Source organism: Meriones unguiculatus, chromosome 6 (genome assembly GCF_030254825.1).
Source record: "Meriones unguiculatus strain TT.TT164.6M chromosome 6, Bangor_MerUng_6.1, whole genome shotgun sequence".
NCBI classification, from domain to species: domain Eukaryota; kingdom Metazoa; phylum Chordata; class Mammalia; order Rodentia; family Muridae; genus Meriones; species Meriones unguiculatus.
Window position 1 is genome coordinate 21,076,112 of NC_083354.1, and position 18,226 is coordinate 21,094,337.

The following is an 18,226-nucleotide window of genomic DNA, read 5'->3' on the forward strand; positions in this document are numbered from 1 at the left end:
TCTCAGGGATAGGCTGGCTCACCTGGATACTTCCGGCTCCTTTTGTGTTTTTTCGGGTGCAGTCTCTTCACAAATTCCGTTGTTAATTGAGGCTAGAGAGGTGGCTCAGCAGGTAGGAGCAGTTGTTGCTCTTGCAGAGGACCTGGGTTTTGTGTTTCCAGTGCCCACGTGGTGATTTACAACTCTTCTTAACTCCAGTTCAGGGGATTTGATGGGCCCTTCTGACCTCAGTGGGCAACAGGCACACACATGTTGGTTCACATACATACAAGCATGTAAAACTCAAGCACGTATAAACCAAATTTTTTAAAGATTCTGCCTATCTCAGCCCAGCCTGTAGTGGTGCACACCTTCAATCCCAGCACTCGGGAGGCAGAGGAATGTGAATCTTTATGAGTTTGAGGTCAGCCAGGTCTACAAAATGAGTTCCAGGATAGCCATGGCGACACAGAGAAAGCCTGTCTCGGGGGTGGGGGCAGGGTGATTCTACATATGTCATGAAATCATTCTTTGCCTGTGGGATGATGGTAGGTTGGAGCTGGCCAGCTAACTTTAGCTGGGGGTCACAGACATTGGATGAATTCTAGGTGATTCAGCTCTTCACTCACAGGGTCTCAGGACTTAGTTTCCTTTCCAGGAAACTGCCATCAGATTTCTTCTTCTTAGGGAAAGTTTATTACTGCTTTCTTTATCATAAGGGGAATATTAATTTCCTTATTGGTTTGCAAATTATGAACAGCTAACTTTTTTGTCTTGTGTGTAAATATTTTTTAATTTTTATCTTCTTGCAAAAGTGTTGGTGGAATTTTTTGCCCTATTTTTGTAATTTTGTAACCTGTGCATGCAGGTACCACTAGATGCCCCTGAAGCTGGAGTTACAGGTGGTTGTAGCTGCCCAAGTGAGTGCCAGGAACCAAATTCTGACCTTCTGCAAGAGCAGCAAGCATTCCTAACCACTGAGACCCTACTTTCGTTTCTTACTGTTGATATAGCAAGCCAGATAGCTTAGTCTTTTCTACTTTCATATTTTGCTCTGATGCTTAAAAAGACCTTTCACTTAGTTATCCTAATGTAAAATGTTCAGACACATGCTCCTCTAGTAATCATTTCATTCTTGTTTCATAAGTTAGGGAAGACAGGTGGAATGCTACCCCCAGATAATAAACCCATATCATTTCTTAACTCGGTTTTCATTCCTACCCAGGTGTGATGACTTGTACCTGTTCCATATGAATCCTCTGAGCCTTCTCCCTTACTCTGCTTATTCATCGTGCCTAGGCTGTTTGGATAAATCTGTCATTGATGGTGTTGTTCTGACTCTTGTTGGGTTTCCACTAAGTAAGGTGTCTGATGGTGAGCTCTCAGGGCCTCAGAGGGGACATGACAAAAAGCTGAAGCAAGGAGGAACTGCTCGATGATTGAGTCCCAAGAACTAAGTGTGAGAGAAAGGAACAGGACAAGGACAGTCCCAAATGCTGACGGGGGTATGGGGGAAGAAAAGGATACAGGGTCTGAAGATGGTTTAGATGTGGTGACAGGGAGCAGGAGGAAGGACACATGGATTTGCCTCTTTTTGTTTAAATCCAAATCCATTAAGGCCTTCCTAACACACAAAAGGGGAGGGGGGAGTGTTCTGCCTCCTTGCCAACAGTAATGTAATTTTGGTCTTTGCATAAGTGTTCTGGGACCTCAATTCCCCATAGGCACAGAAAATTCCCAGCACATGTGGTGTGGTGGAAACTCATTGCTTCTGGAGTTATTTCCTGTCGCTCTTAGTGTAGGAAAAATGACCAGATGTATAGACTTCCTACTCACAAAGTTGTGTCTACAGCAGTACGTGCTTCTAACGACTTTCCCATTGTTCTAGGTATTGCTGCTAGAAGCTTCTCTCGCTCCTCAGGATCTTTCAGGGAAACTGATACTACATAAGTGAGAATCTAGGTAAGTCTTTTAAAAACTGAATGAAAGAAAAAAAAGAAAGCATGTATAAAGAAACAAATATGCCTAATTAACTGAGTTCTGGGGACAGGAACGTATGTGGCTATCAATCTCCAGAGCACTTCTGCCTCTTGGACCCTCCTGTGGTGCTCACCAAGGTCTGTGTGCCGCATCAGGTGGGCGGGGCACTTCTGGTGATGGTGCCTGCTTGCCATTTGACTTCTGCCCATGGAGGCTAGGTAGGTGAAACAGGATGGATGGGCTGCTGGACTTTTTCCTTTCCAAATGTTCTTCATCAGTCTATAGTCATCCCCTTTGGTTTTCTTTGTACGTATTTTGAGAGGGTGAAGATTGGAAGTGCTGGCTAAAGAACTAATCTAGAAACTCTCTGCAGTCCCTGAAGTGAAAGTAAGAGGTTCTTGGGGACTTCAGGGTTGGAGATACTGGCTGTAGAATGGGAGGAAGTAAACATTGGTAGTAAGTGATTAGTAGTGGGATTTTGTTTTTTGTTTTGGTCCTGTGTGGGACAGCAAGATTTCAAGTGGTATGCACAAAAACTCTGGAGATGCAGGGACACACCTGAAGATTCTGCATTTGCCGAGGTTTAGTGTGGCAGGGTAAATCTAGTCAGACAGTGGGAAGGGGGCCCATCATTGTGTCCACCTCTAAGAGTGTCGTGGGCCACCCATCTTTTAGTTCTAGTCCTAATAGGTTGAAGACCTCAAAGCAGATCATCTACTCTCTGTCAGTCCCAGTTTTCATCTGTGGCATTTGTGGGATAGTCTAGGCTAATTGTTTATATGCTTTTTTTGGAGGAGGGGGGTAGCAAAACCATGTTAGGACCAATTTGCAGTCTCTTTTCACTGAATATAAACAAACTTGATTGATAGAGATCAGTGAGAATCTAGTGTTTATTTCTATGAAGTTCTACTTTGTGTCTGGAATTTTTTATGATAAAAGATTTTCACAAAATGATACTATCCTCTACAGAAATGAGCATTTTGGTACTAGAAGAGTAGGACACGGTATGCTGTACATACCTTTGATCACAGCACTCCAGGCAGGCAGGTGTCTGTGAGTTCAAGGCCAGCCTGGTCTGCATAGGGAGTTCCAGGTGAGCCAGGGCTACATAGTGAGGCCCTGCCTGTCTTTAGAGAGTACATATTTAGTTTTATAAAAATGACTGGCCTTTTACAACCTTTCCTTCTTTCTCTGCAAACCAGTGACCATCACGGGACTGAGGACTGACATCGGTAGGTGTCCTAGAGTATATGCTTCTAGAACTGTGTCCTTCCTCCCAAACAGGAAACAAGGTCTAACCTACGTAGACTTGTCTACATTTGGAAAATGTCCTTTCAGCTGACATGGTTGAACTAAAAGGTCAGAGGTCAATCTGAAGTGAAGGGACTGTTCTATTGGGAGCCTAGGTAGAAATGACTTATTTTCATAAACATGGGTGAAGATCGAAAGCCTCACAGTGATCTCCCAGTCTGATGAAAGGCACAGCTGCTTCTCCCAGTGTGGTGGGGCAGCTCTGGCCAGCTCTTTGAATGAATGTGACCATCTATTTCAGAAGTATGTGTGTGGTGGGAGTGGGGGTGGGGCCGCCAAGATCTTCAGGGAAGTGAGCTTGATGCCTGGGCCCTAGAAAGTCGGTGACCTTAAATATAAAGAACTCAAGGTTGGGGGTAGATCTAGGGCACAGCCAAGAGTTATGCCCTTGCAGCAATGAGATCTGGTTCCTTTAGGACAGAGAGGAGCTTCACTGTGACACCGATGTGAAAGGAGTGTGCTTAGTGGCACCTGCGCCGTGAACTGTGCAGAATACATACTGCATTTTCTGTTGAAGAGCCGCGACTGGGGATTACTACTGGACGATGAAGTCATGTGAGGGACAGGCAGAATGTTCCCTGCTCCAGGAGGCTGCCTTCATTCCCTTGTGTGTGAGACTCCTGGGGTTGCTGTGTGCTGTGTTGTCTGTATTGTGTAGGACACGGAGGCTCATTCCTTTCTTCTTTCTCCTCCTGTGATCTCTGGCTTATGTTTCTGCTACCAGTCCCATTTTCAGAGGAACTCGGGATGAAATTTGACAGTCTTACCTGGCTGTTTTCTGCCCTGTCACCCCAACGCTTGGCTTACTGCATGTTTGTTATGCTTTAACTCTCAGGTCCTACCCTGACAATAGTTGCGCCCTTTTTAGGGGTAAAAGGCCATATCAAACAATAGTGTAGGAACGTGAGAAATTGCCTGAACTTATGACATGTCTGAAAGTGTATATGCTGGGTGGGACTTTTATTTTGGCATGAGCCAGGGAAAAGAAAATTGCTTTAAGGGCTCTCCAGACTCCAGATTGGAATAAAATTTAATGAATGAACAATGAAACGAATCAATCACATTCAGGAGCTTTTCAGCAGGACAGGACTTTCTGGGTGAGATTGTGTAGGGATGGATGGTTAGGAACCGGAGACAGCTACACTTCTCAGAAATCAGTGTGGAATTTCAAAGGGTCCTATGTTAGCATGCAAGTGTATGTGCATGTATGTGAGGCTTGAGATGCTGTTGGATGGGGTGGGGAATGATAAATGACTAGTTTAGTTTTCTCTTTAATGGCTCATGATGTATTCTGGATTGGAGTGTCAATGTGATCTGTTAAATTTATCTCTGTTCACTATAGCTTATAAGAAAAAATATTTTAAAGGCTATCTTAAATTTAAAAAAAATTGGTTTGGGCTCTCTGGGAAACATTCAGTTCCCTTAGCTTTACAAGAGGATATTCAATCTGTAAATTCAAAGTAGGACCAATATATATATATATACTTGGCATTCTATACCGATCACTTAAAGGCCATGACATCAGCAAAGATAAGTTGTTCCTCTGCTTCCTTTTCTTCATTAAAGATGAAATCAGTTGTGCACTTTCATCTTCCCAGTACGCTCCCGTCAGCTGATTTCTTTGCCCCCCGTGACTGGTCACCATTGATTGCATTGTATGCCCTCCCACCGCAGTGACAGAGGGTCCTCGCTAGCCCCGGGTTCCAGGACCCGTGCTGGATCCTTGCTCTGTTGCTGTTGCCTAGAACATTCTTTCAAATAAAAGCAGGCACAGCTTTCAGCTTGGTTGTCATCACTGACTCATTAATGGGCTCACTGGGAAAGGCTCTTACCATCAAGATTAAATGATCAGATTCAATCCTCAGGACCTACATGGTAGAAAGATAAAGCAGTCTGTTTTCCCCATAAGTTGTCCTCTGACCTCAACAGGCATGCGCCCACGTGTGTGTGCACACACACGCATACACACTGTGGCATGTGTGTACCCTTACAACTACATAAACACAAGCACACACACAAACTAAATTAGTCAATATCAAATTTTAAAAAAAGATTAACCCACAATGTAACAAAATGTGCATTTCCTTGTACTTGTTGGCTAATTGTGTATGCACCCTCCTTTTGAACTTAAAAATTTATCTCTTGGGAGATAAATTTATCTCTAAGGGAGAACTCAAGATTTGATTGTTTTCTAACAACACAATGCACTTAAATGAAATTGGTGGCATTTTTCAATGAGTGATTTTTGCCTCTATTTACATATTTTCCTTTGGAACATGAACCTTCAAGAAAGAATTCAGGCTTCAGGGCTGGAGAGATGGCACCTGGGTTTGGATCCCCAACATCTACATGAAAAACCATGTGTGCAGCTGTAGTCCAGCGCTAGGGAGGCAAGGACAGAGTGGCCTGCCAGCCTTTACTTCTATGTGCACACACAGGAGCGTGTACATACATGTGAAAATACAATAGCTCACTCTTCAGCTGTAACATTCAGAAGACTCACACTGATCAAGAGAATTAGCTTTTCGAATTTATTTAAACAATAGCTCGTATATCTGCAGAACTGAAGAATGACTTAATACTGTCAAAATAAACACACTAAGGTCGCCTACAATAGTATCAATATCCCATTGAATGTATTGACAGAAGCTCAGAAATTTTCCATTGCTGTGATGTAAGCAGTGTTCCCAGAAAAGAGCCTTAAAAAATAAAGTCTTAACTGTTGCATACAGATGGTTTTAAAAAGAGGAGCTGAAACACTGGGCTGGAGAGGTAGCCTAGCTGGGCAGAGCACTTGCTGCTTATCCAGAGGCCCAAACTTTGGTTCCTAGCACCCATGTCCAGTGGCTTACAACTGCCTGTCACTCTCACTTCAGGGGAACTGGTCCTCTATCTTGATCTCCAAACACTGGCACACACTTGAACAAACAACATGGAAATGGCTTAATAGCAGATAGAGCATTGACCAGAATAAAAAGCCCAGAAATCTCTGCATTTGTGGCCAGTTGATTTTGACAGCTGTGCGAAGAACACGCAGTAGGAAAGGGACACTGTCTCCAATAGCTGATCGCAGGACAAATGGATATCAGACACCATACACAGAAATAGAAAATCATGTCTTTGCCTCTTGTCACATCAAAGGTTAATCTGAAGTGTCTGAAGGACTAGGTGTATAGTGTAGTGGGTGCTTATAAGCATTTTGAGACCCTGGATTCAAACCCTAGCACTTCAAAAACAGTATTAAGGGCTTAAAGACCGAATCTATAAAATTACTAGGGGAAAGAAAAAAAAAAAAAAACACATAGTGGAAGAGGCTCCGAGACATTGTTCTGAGCAGTAGGGTTTGGGATATGAATCCCAAAGCAAAGATAAAAATAGCAATAATAGACAAAGGAGATTACATCAGACCAAAAACAGCAGAAGAGCAAAAGAAAACTGCAGCTCACTGGCAAGATGTCTTGGGGAATAAAAGCATTTGTCCTTGCAAAAATGACAGCCCCTGTTCAGTCCCCGGAACCTACACAGAAGTGCTCTATGTGCCAGTGCACAGCTGTGGTCCCAGCACTTCTGAGGGAGGTGGGAGGTGGAGACAGGAGAATCTCCCAGAAGCTCAGCCTAGCTGGTCTGGACCATGTAGTGAGGCAGCAATGGCAAGACAGACCTCACCTCTGCAGGTGGAGGAAAGAACCGCCTCCTGCAAGTTGTCACCTCACCCTCACACGTAGGCTGTGGTGAATGTGCACACCTGCCCTCACACACACAGGTCATACAGAAACATACACTCACAAACCAAGAACGACTAAAGAAATAAGTGGGGATCAGTGTGCATGATAAATAAGGACCTAGAAAACCTCCTTCAGAGGAAGCAAAGGAGGCTGGACAGACATTGTTCTTGCAGAAAGCCCCAGGTTCAATTTCTAGTACCCATGTTAGGAGGCTCACAACTGCCTAAAACTCTAGTTCCAGGGAATCTGATTGATGCTTCTGACCTGCAGTCACTGAACTCATGTGTGCCCTCATACAAATAATTTAAAATGACAATAAAATCTAAAAACAGATCCAGAGGCAAAAGGTGTCAATAGACACCCTTTGTATTCAAATAGAACTTACAAAGAGTCCATGTGACTGAGGAAATACTCAAAACCATTGATTTTTTTTTTTTTCTTCAGAGAAATAGAAAAAAAAGTGAGTGGCAGGGAGTTAGAAGTAAAAACTCTGATGAGCTGGGACTTCAGACCTGTGAGAACAGCAATGAAAGATGCTCCGTGTTGTAGAGATACCGGGAAAAGGGAAGCCTTGCATATGGGAATGTAAGTTAGCATCAACCATTTGGAAGATGATGGAGAATTTCCTAAGACTATTTAGACTACCACACAGGGTCCATCATTCCCACTGCTGAGTCTGTATGAAAAGTAAATGGAATAACAAAAAGATATCTGCTCCCTGATGTTGATTACAGCATGGGCTTCCTTTTTAATTCTCAAGTTTTTATTCTATTATTTGTGTGTGTGTGCATGCATGCTACAGTGCATGAGTTGACTGGGTCACTTTCAGCAATCAGTTCTCTTCTGCAACTGAGGGTTCTTAGACTTGAACTTGGGTCATTGGGTGTTTATGGAACATGCATGCCTTTACCCACTGAGCCATCTTGCCAGGCAGGCAGCAGCATTCTTAAGAGCCAAAATATGAAATTTATACGTTTATCATCTAAGAAATGGATTGGAAAAATGAGTTACAGGTACACAGTGGTAAGCTTTTCCACCCTGAAAAGGTAATCCTGTCTTTCAACAACTTGAGTAAATCTAGATAATGTCGCATTAAATGAAAGAATCCGTCCGTGCACAGAAAGAAAAACATTGTGTGTTGTTTCTGTGTGGAATCTGGGAGTGTTGAGTTTAAGAAGTGGGGAGATGACCGGCAGCAACTGGGGGCTGGGAAGTTGTAGTTAGGAGGAAGGAATTCAAGCTATTGTTCACCCAGCATGGTGGCAACGTTGAGGTGCCCTCTTGAAAACTGGTAACAGAACTTGTGTTCTCACCACATATAAAAGCACGTGAGGCAATACATGCTAATTACCTCAGTGTAACCATTTTATAATAAGTCAAATTATTATGTGCAAATAGCCAAAAACAGGAAGCATTTCAGAGAGCTAATGACAAAGTAGCGGTGTCCTAGCTGGGCATGGCCGCATGGGCCTGTGGAACCAGCAGTCAGGGGCCTGCATGGTCCTTCTCAGAATCAACTGCTTCTTTTTCTGTAAACATTGGTCGTGTGTATGTGTGTGTGTGTGTGTGTGTGTGTGTGTGTGTGTGTGTTGTATCTCTTATTAGTGTCTGTCCGTCTGTCTGTCTGCAGATGCCATGTGGGTGGTTGCAAGTGCATATGTGTACATATGAAGGTAAGAGGTCAACTTCGGGGCTGGAGGGATGGCTCAGAGGTTAAGAGCCCTGGCTGCTCTTCCAGAGGTCCTGAGTTCAATTCCCAGCAACCACATGGTGGCTCACAACCACCTATAGTGACATCTAGTGCCCTCTTCTGGCCTGCAGGTGTACATGCAGACAGAACACTATACATAATAAATAAATAAATCTTTAAAAAAAAAAAAAAAAAGAGGTCAACTTCAGGTAATGTTGTTCCTCAGGTGTTCCCCACCTCATTTTGTGAGACAGGATCTCTCACTGTTTTGGAGCTTGGCTGGCTGGTGAGGCCCAGAGATGTGCCTGCTGCCGCCTCCGCAGCTCTGGGATTACAGCTGTGGGCCACCACACCTGGCTTTTCACGTGGGTTCTAGGGATGAAGCTGAGTCCTAGCACTCATACAGCAAGCCTCTCCCCAGCCCCTCACTTGTTCAGTTTTAAGGGTCATTTCTAGCTGTCTCGTAGTCCCTTGTCAGCTCATTCACCATCGTTTCTTCCGTGGCTGATTCATATTTCAGGTCTTTCCTGTCCCCTCTGATCTTGTTTTGTCTCCTCCATGCTATTTCTTTGTTCACACCAACCACCTCTCTGAAATATCAGTTTTGGTCAGTTACATCTTTAATTTTATGTTCTTGGGATTGGCAATACATGCATGCGTTCTAGTCTGACAGTTTTGCTTGTTAGGTTCTTGTTGGTAGCAGTGATTGAATCTCGTGTCTTGTTCACTTGCTCACTAAGCCGCCTACTGTTGGGCTGTATCCTCTTACCTTCCTGTTCTGGTCTTTATTTGCAGTTGAGGCTTGTATGATTTAGCTCTTAGTTCTAAGTGTTAAAAGCCAGTAAGCAACATTTGATGTAATTAAGTAAATAAATACTGTCCCCATCAGAGCCTACTCAGGTGGTAGCCTAATGCCTTTGCCTGTCAGTGGAGTGTGGCTAAGTAGAGTTTTTACACTGCACCAGCAGTCTTTAAGTGCAGTCTGAAGTGTCCTAGGCTCTGTCACCTTTCTGAGCAAGCCACTTTGCTTCTGAAGCTCTCACTCCTGGATTCTGGGTCTCAGAGGTTTGTTTCAGCACACCGTTGCTCACGTGCTGGTATTTGGGAAAAGCTTCTTCCCACGTTAGTGTGGAGGGAAGCAAGAACCAATGTTTAAAATGCTCCACAGTTTACTGAGGACCTGAGGTGTTAGACAACAAGGTCCTGGAAACCTGTTATCTCTTGAAACCCTAACGGCAGCCCTGCAGAGTAGGTATGTGTGTGCGTGCGCGCACACACACACACACACACTCCACACACTCCACACACAGAGGGATGGTTGGGTGAAATATGGGTAAGTGACTTGTGAGTGACTTCGCCCCAGGGGAACTGGTTCTCAGATTCTGGGCAGGCTGGGCAGGGCTGCTTGCTGTGGCTCCAAAGGCTGGAAAAGCCTTCCCAGTCATGCTCTCTCTTCCGTGCTTTCATCCGCCATCTTCTGGTCTTGCCTACCCTAAGAGACAGTTCTGCACAGCCTCTCAGGTGTGTCCTTGCTTCAAGCATCCTGTGGCAAACTCCCGCTGCACTAGGATTTCAGTGTGGTAGGACCAGGCCTTTACTGGGGGTAGGGAGGTAAACTTCTAAATTCAGCATGCAGAGCAAATATCCCTTAAAGATAAATATCTCACTTAAGAATTCCTTAGGGGCTGGGAAGTTGGCTCAGTAGATAAGAGGGCTCTCTCTGTATTGAGAATCCCAGTGCTCAGCAAAAATCATGGCCCTGTGTACCTGTAAACCCAATGCTGGGGACTGGAGGCGGAGGGTCAAAAGACACAGGAGGATTGCTGGGACTTGCTGTCCATCTAAACTAACTGAAGAGCAATGAGGGGTATGCTCAGTGAGAGACCCTGTCTAAGGGACGAGCTAGAAAGTGACAGAGCAGGTCTTCCTCTCACCTTCATATAGCACACAAAGGCAAGTTCATCACACGCGTACACACACATTCATACACTACATATACTGTAGGTATCACATACAGACACATATACAGAGTGTGGTATCACCAAATCTTTAGTCTAAATATAATTCATATGCTGCAACTTAATGTTTATGTTTATAATTGGCCTCATACTTCGGCAGTGGAAACTAATTGAAGGCGACTCCCACTTTATTTGAAAGGACTGTAGCATGCTTTGTGTCTGATCTGCTGTGACGGTGTTACAGACTTTAACATCCCTTTCTGGACTTGCAATGAGTCTGCTGCATCTCCAGGGACTCTGTGTTCCTTTAAGCGCTCAGAGGGCACAGGTGGAGAAACGAGGCACAGATTTCTGTGGCTCTTTCCGATGGACACAGCTAGACACTGTGTGTGAATACACAAAACAAATTTTTTTTTTTTGTTTTTCTTAACGAAATTCAGTAGGTGGTTTTTACATAGCTTCATTAGCCCACATTCTTTCTTTCATGCTCTACCTCCCAGTTATCAGAAGACCATAGATATTTTAATCTGTTTTAGCTCATGCTCCGTATACAATGGGCTGCATTGGAAAGATACTTGAAAAAACTGGTTTGTTTTATTTTCAGTTTTCAGAGGTTCCTATTGTTACTTAAATGGATATTTTATTTTGTGTGTATGCTCGCATGTGTATGTGTGTGCTTGTCTTCATGTCTGTGGGTACACTTGGAGGCCAGAGGACAACTTTGGTGTTACTCCTCAGAGGCCGTCCGCGTTGTTTTGTGAAACTGAGTCAGTCACTAGCCTGGAGCTTGCCCAGTAGGCTAAGCTGGCTGACCAGTGAATCCATAGCAGAAGGGGTTAGGGGGTTCCTTGAAGCCTCTTCTGTAAGGGCCCTTGTCCCATGGTCCTTGTGACAGAACCTCTTCCCCAGTTCTCTACCTTAAATATCAGCCCCTTGAGGGTTAGGTTTTATTATTTGAATTTGGGGGCAACCAACAGTAGCAGGAGGTTTAACTTTGATCCAGCCCTTTTCCTCCTGTTTCCCCTATCCCATAGTACCCCTTGTGTAGTAATTGGAAGCATTGCTGGTTCTTACTCAGAGGACTCATACATATGCAAATTCATGTATGCTCTCCTATCTGTTGTTCCCCTCCTAGATGGACACCAACATGCAGCACACACGCCTGCTCGCTCTCTTTTCTCCCTCCCTCCCTTCCTTCCATCAGTCCTGGTTCTTATCCCACAGCCCCATGTGGAGCTCATCTCCCACTCCCTCCCCACCCCCATCCTCCATTCTGTCCATTTGTTCTGGGTTTTCTGGACTATGTTCTTGGGTGGACATCTGGGTTGCTTCCATCACACACAGTGTTCCAAATAGTCTGGGGCAACAGCCTTGGACACTCTGGGCCTTTTTCTCTTTCCTTTTGTGACCTAATGGTAGTTAATTGTGTGTATTCCTTTTAGAGCAAGAAGGTTCTCAGCTGACTGCAAGAGTGCAGTTTCAGAGCAAGAGGAACACCAGGGTGAGGGACTAATGTTTCGAGGAAACGGAAGAGCATTTCAGTGGTGCAGATATTAGGATCTTCATGAGGAGCGAATCGGGCTTTTAGAATGTTGGCTAGATCAGCACCCTGTGTTGAAAGGGCCTCGGGCGGTGGACTCTGTATTACAGGATCCAGGAGTTAGTGACCTGAGTTAGTGACCTGTTCCCGAAAGGGGCTAGACTGTAAATATTTTAGGTTACTGTCGGGGTTGCAACCACTCAGTCCTGTGTTCTGTTGGAACACAGAAAACAACTGCAGACAGTTCATAAATGGGTGTGGCCATATTCCAAATAAACTTGATTTTTGAGCCTTGAAATGTGAATTTGCTGTAATTTGTATGCATCATGAAGTAATCCTAAGGTTTTTTTTTTTTTTTTCATCACTGTTAGAAAATGTAACAACTAGGGACTGGAGGTTGGTTCTTGGTAGAGTGCTTGCCTAGTATACTGAAGCCCTTGGGGTTCAAATGTTCAGCATTTCGTGGAAAGGAAGAGTGGGGGGGGTGAGGGGAGTAAAGACAATTCTACTTTGTAGGCTGTATTTTTCCAACATCTGCTTTAGGCTTCTGGGAGCCTGGAAGATTCTTAAACATAAGAGCTACCTGCAGGAAAGGTTGTGGGTGGCATTTAAAGAGGGCTTCCTGTGGGCCCTTTAGCCCAGGCTCAGGAGGCTACCAGGGGCTTGGAGGCTGCGTTTGGAAGCATCGCCTGGAAGTACAAATGCGATCGATTTCTTTCCTGTTTTTATTATCTGAGGCTGAAAACTATTAGGAACCATGCAGCTCATTATATTACAGGATATGAAATTTATTTCTCAAAGCTGTGTTCTCTAACTTTGCACAGATGCCGTGGGGAGGACATCTAAGCCCACTCCTCCGTGTTGTCTGGTCTTGGGGTGCTGTTCTCTTACCCTTCCCGTTTTTCTTCTCCCTTCTCCTGTCTAGAGATCAAACCCCCTGAGCACCACTCAGGGGGAGCCCTCTGGAGCAACTAGGTCCAGATTCTTACTGTATTCGGAGCCTTTCTACGGAGAACATACTGGTTTGTTTGTGGGAGGAGAATCAAAGTCGATGTAAATGAAAAGTGCATCTTCGTATAATGGAAATTATTAGAGAGCCTTTTAAAATGTCACCGCAGATTAATGCAGACAAGAAGGAGCAGAATGTATTAGAAAGTAGGTCAAGTTATCTCATGTTTATGAATGAGACAAATTACACTGTAGATTTAGGTTTATAAAACTTGAGTGATAGTATAGTTTATATGAATTATCCTAGCCCAAACGGTATTACCCGAAAATGTAATTAAAATAAATTGAGTTTGTTTCTTTATCCTTTGTGGCTAAGTATTTTATACCTAATGTTTTACAGATTTAATAATCTAGTAAAAACCACGAGCTTCTAGTTATTGTTCTTATTTCCTGTATTGGACACAGGGTTGGTTCTCGGGAATTAGAGCCAGGGGAGAGGCCTTCCAGGAGGTGGGTGTTCCCAGAATCCATCCCAGGCTTAGAGGAATTACTTCAGTGAGCTCCCCTAGCCATCTCGCTCTCCCAGATGTGGTCAGTTTCTTTGGCTTCTGCTGTAGGAAGTTCTTCAGTTAGGAGACGGGACATGATATGTGGGTCAGACACTGTGCCTCTGACACAAACAGGTCTCACTTACAGTGATGGCCATGCTTGGCCCTTATTTCCATGAGGGGTTCCAGATCAGATCTACCCATCTCCCTGTTGGAGACTTAAGCCAAGCTACAAAGGAGTTAGAGGAAAACATGGTCATTTAGGCCTGCAGTTTCTCCGTGCAAGAGTGAAGCAGTCCTCTGCTTGCTGCATTTCTTGTGTCACAAAATGCCTCTTTTTAGAGATAAATTTGTCACCATTAGGTGCTTCAGGGACAGGGTGAGAACTTCCCATCCTGAAGCGATAAGTTGTATCATTGTATAAGCTTTACTTGTCGATTAGTGCTGTTACTGGAGAGAGGCATTGTTTGTCATATCAGAGCTTTCTCAGGTCAAAGCAGTAGGAAAATTTGTGGTATAATAGTGAGAGCATTTGGTGACCGAGGACTGAGACCTAAAAGACAGTATGGACTCTCTTTACCCACGATGGTGAGTCGAAACACTGTCCCCCAGTGTCCCATCTGAAAGAAGCGTCTGCACTAATTGGGTGGGAAGTCAGTGACCCTTGCTCTCCTGTCTCGCTGGAGACGTCCTGAACACTGTGCTACTCTCTGAATGATTACCGCAGTTGGTCTCTCCACCTCCATTGTCTCTATCCTGTGCCTCAGCCACCTCTGCCACCACCTTCTTTTTGGAGGTTCTGGGTAGAAACACTCAGAAATAAGTTACCAGATGTGGGGCTTTATTAGAAGATGGTTGATCTTGCCATTAGGCAAACTTGGGTTCAGGTCCCAACCCCAGCAGTTAACAGGTTTGTAGAACTTTTTTTTTTTTTTTTTTGGCAAGTGTGAGCTTTTCTGTGCTTGTCCTTTGGTTGTAAAGAATAAAGCTAATGCTATCATAATTACCTTTTTTTTTTTTTTGCTGTCACAAAATGCCTGGCAAAAGCAACCAAGGATCGATACAAACAACTTGAGGAGGAGGGGTCGGTTTTGCTCACAGTTTGCTTGTAGAGTCCATTGCGTTAAGAAGGCATCACCGTAAAAGTAACTTTTATTTGCCTGGTGTGATTGTCATCCTGGAGGCTTACTGCCTCTGTCTGCTAACCTAGGCCTACTCCTGGAAACTTCTAGCCTCCTTACGATCTTATCTAGGCCTAGAATGTTTTCAGCCTCTGAGACTTAGTGCTGAATAAGCTCACCCTTTCTTGTTCTTTCTGAACGCTTGCTGGCTGGTTCAACTCAGCTGTTCTGGCTCAAAACTCCTCTCCAAGCTGACAGATTCAATCCTTTATTCTCTGCCCCTGACTGAATTGCTCTCCTTGGCCTCATTCTAACTTTGGCAATCTGTTCTAATCTTCTGGCTCATTCTCATTCTCCGGCTCCTCTGTCTTCACCTGTGTCTAGCTTGCTCTCTCTTATGTAAAACTCTCCGGGTGAAACTGTCTCTAAACGCCACAAAGTGAATGGCCAGGAACTCCTCTGTACTACTCTGCCTCTCAGCTCACTGACTCAACCAAACTGCCTGAGCAGCCATGACTGGAACTCACAGATCTGCATGCTTCTATCTCCTGAGTGTTAGGGTTCAAAGTCTGTGCCATCACGCCTGGACCTATACCAGGCTGACCTTGAACTCAAGCATCTGCTTGCCTCTGTCTCCTGGGATTAAAGGCATGTCTGTATTCCACCATAGTAGCTATGTTCTGAAATAAAATTCCTCTAAGCATGGCATTGGAAGTATCAAAACAGCTGGTTTCATTGCCCACACAATCAGAGCTTAGAGAGGCTTGTGCTGCAGCTCAGTTCATCTTTTATTCAGTCTAAAATCCTAGCGTATGCAGAGGTACTGCGTAAATGTTGGTGGGTCTTCTGCCCTAATTAACACAGTCTAAAGACTCCATCACAGACAAATGGGCAGAGGTCTGTCTCCTAGGTGATTCCACATCCTGTCATACTGATATTCAGTATTCACAATCAGGCTCCCCATAGTAAGATAGCATTCTGCATCTTTGGTGTGATGACATTGTCCCCAAGACCCCACTTCCATTATCACTCTCCTCTTTTTTGAAACCCTAATATCCTATTTCCATCTTTAGCTGGATAGAATTATGTCAACTTGACACAGCCAAAGTTGAGTGAGAGGCAGGAACCTTGATGAAGAACATGCCTCCATAAGATTGGGTTGTAGGCAATTGGGCTATAGGGCATTTTCCTAATTAGAGATTGATGAGGGAGGACCCAACCAGTGTGCCTGATGCTATCTCTGGGCTGGTGGTCCTAGGTTTTATAAGAAAGCAGACTGAAGCAAAGCCATGGGAGCAAGCCAGTAAGCAGCAGCTCTCTGTGGCCTCTGCATCAGCTGCTGCCTCCAGCTTCCGGCCCTGTTTGAGTTCTGACTTCATTTGATGACATGGAAGGATAAGCCATTTAAACCATTTTCTCCCCAGCTTGCTTTTTGGTCATGGCGCTTTATTACAGCATTAGTAACTCTAATTAAGACAAGATGGAGCCAGGCATATTGCCATGGCAGACCTGACTGTTTTAGGGGATAATTGTGGAAGGACTTTGGAATTTTCTACTAGAAAAGCCAGTGAGTATTGAGAGCTCAGTGGGATGTTCTGTCTGAGATTTGAAGATAGAATGTTGAGAGCAGGGCTGGAGAGATGGCTCAGTGGTTAGGAGCACCTGGCTGCTCTTCCTGAGTTTCTGAGTTCAAACCCCAGCAACCCTATAGTGGATCACAGTCTGATGCTCTCTTCTGGTATGCAGGCATACATGACAATAAAGCACTTGTATACATAACATCCATAAATAAATGAACCCCTTTAAGAACTGAGATGAAGTTTTCTGGGAAGTTGTTTCCTGAGAGTGAGCACACAGAAGCTGCGTTTCACCGACAGCCAATGTTTCTTGTGATGGCATCCAGACTTGGGTCTCTCAGGTGCACTGATTTTGAAGGCATGAAGAGGCCACGGAGAGGAGCTGAAGCTCAGCACTCTGAGAGGCTAGGAGAGGCCACTGATGAAGGTGCAGCCCAACAGCAAAAGAAGACTCAGCCTTTTGGAGATGCCAGCACGGTGCAATGACCACCAAGAAGAGCAGCCGTGGAGTAGAGCCGGCCGAAGCTTACAAGCTGTGTGTGCTGAAGAGCACGGGGCAGGAGAAGCAGCCTTTTGGGGCCCTTTGGGGAAGCCCAAAAGATTGTGAGGGAATCCCAGACATTGGACGTTGAGTTATTTATATCGTTGGAGTTTGGTTTTGCTTTGTTCAGATTGTGACTGTGTCCCTGGTTCTTCCCCCTTGAAGTAAGAAAGTAGTTAATTAATTAATTAATTAATTTTTTTTACAGGAACTCACTGTGATTTCCTTTTGCTTAAGCTGCTCGCCTCTCCGAACGCAGCAGTCATTTTCTTGCCCTTGATGCCAGTTCGAGGGCAGTTACTTCTGTTTAGAGCTTGGGGGGCCTTCTCCTGCCCTTCAGATGCCCTTGGATTTCTAGTAGCTGTTCTCTCTCCTCCAGGGAAGGCATCTCTCTTAATGCTTAGTCGGCATCAGTGTAGGCATGAGGTCACAGAAGTCACGGTGGCTTTTTATTTGTTACCCGCACATCAGGCCTTTACACGCAGGCTCAGGAGGATGATGTAGTCCATTCGCAGCAGCCTCCCTCTTAATGAGATTACGGGTCCCATCACAGTGATGGTTTCAAGCTAAAAGAGGCATAATTCTGTTGCCTTTACATTTTCCTTCTTGACTCTCCTTCGACTTCCCAGCAGTCCCTGAAATAGGTGGGGTGACAGCGGGCGAGGTTGTCTGCACTTTTTCAAAACCCTCGGGGTGTCTGTGTCTTACTGGAATTTTACAGAAAACATAAAACCAAAGGTTTGTAGTGGTTCTTTGATGCATGTGCCAAGCAACTTTCTAAATATTCTCCCTGTTTGTATTTTGTCTGTGACTTGGTCTTCATTGCTTACGATTTACCTGAGCCCCATGTGGAAGAGCTGATTGCCCACACTTCCCAGCTCCTGTGTGTATCTGGGCTGTGAGCAGTCTCGCCTCCCTCTTATTTCTCGGTAGACTATGAGTATGCCTGAGCACCGCACCATACTCGCTGAGAGTTGAATCGGGCTTTGTGTGTGGTCTCTGCCTGATGGACATTAAGCACAGCATGTATGAAGCTCCCCGTCTTCTGGTGTTTAACCTCAAGATCCTGAATTTGAACTAGTAATTATATTGTGTAAACTTCAGGATTTTTGTCATGATTTTGTCAGTGATGTACAATGTGTGTTTAAAATTTGAGTGGACCTTGGGATTTGAGTTTGTGTTTACTATGAAGTTGGTCTGACACCCTTTGATCTAGCTGAGTCATTTGTTCATCCGTTACGCATTCAGTCAAGTGGCATATGTTTATGGGGCACCTTCCTTCTGCTGTGAGATTTATTGTAGGTGGTG

The 18,226-nt window shown here is 44.5% G+C and overlaps 1 protein-coding gene across 4 annotated transcripts in view; it reads left to right on the top strand.

The window, feature by feature from the left end:
• The window catches only part of Tln2 (talin 2), a 401,812-nt gene that overhangs the window by 168,358 nt on the left and 215,228 nt on the right, over positions 1–18,226 (top strand). For 3 of the 4 annotated variants that reach the window (XM_060384836.1, XM_021638296.2, XM_021638297.2), the window contains one exon: positions 1,868–1,941. The exons of the other annotated variant lie outside the window; for it this stretch is intronic. The gene's annotated coding sequence lies outside the window, so the exon portion shown is untranslated. The remainder of the gene's footprint in view (positions 1–1,867; positions 1,942–18,226) is intronic. 4 annotated transcript variants of the gene reach the window in all.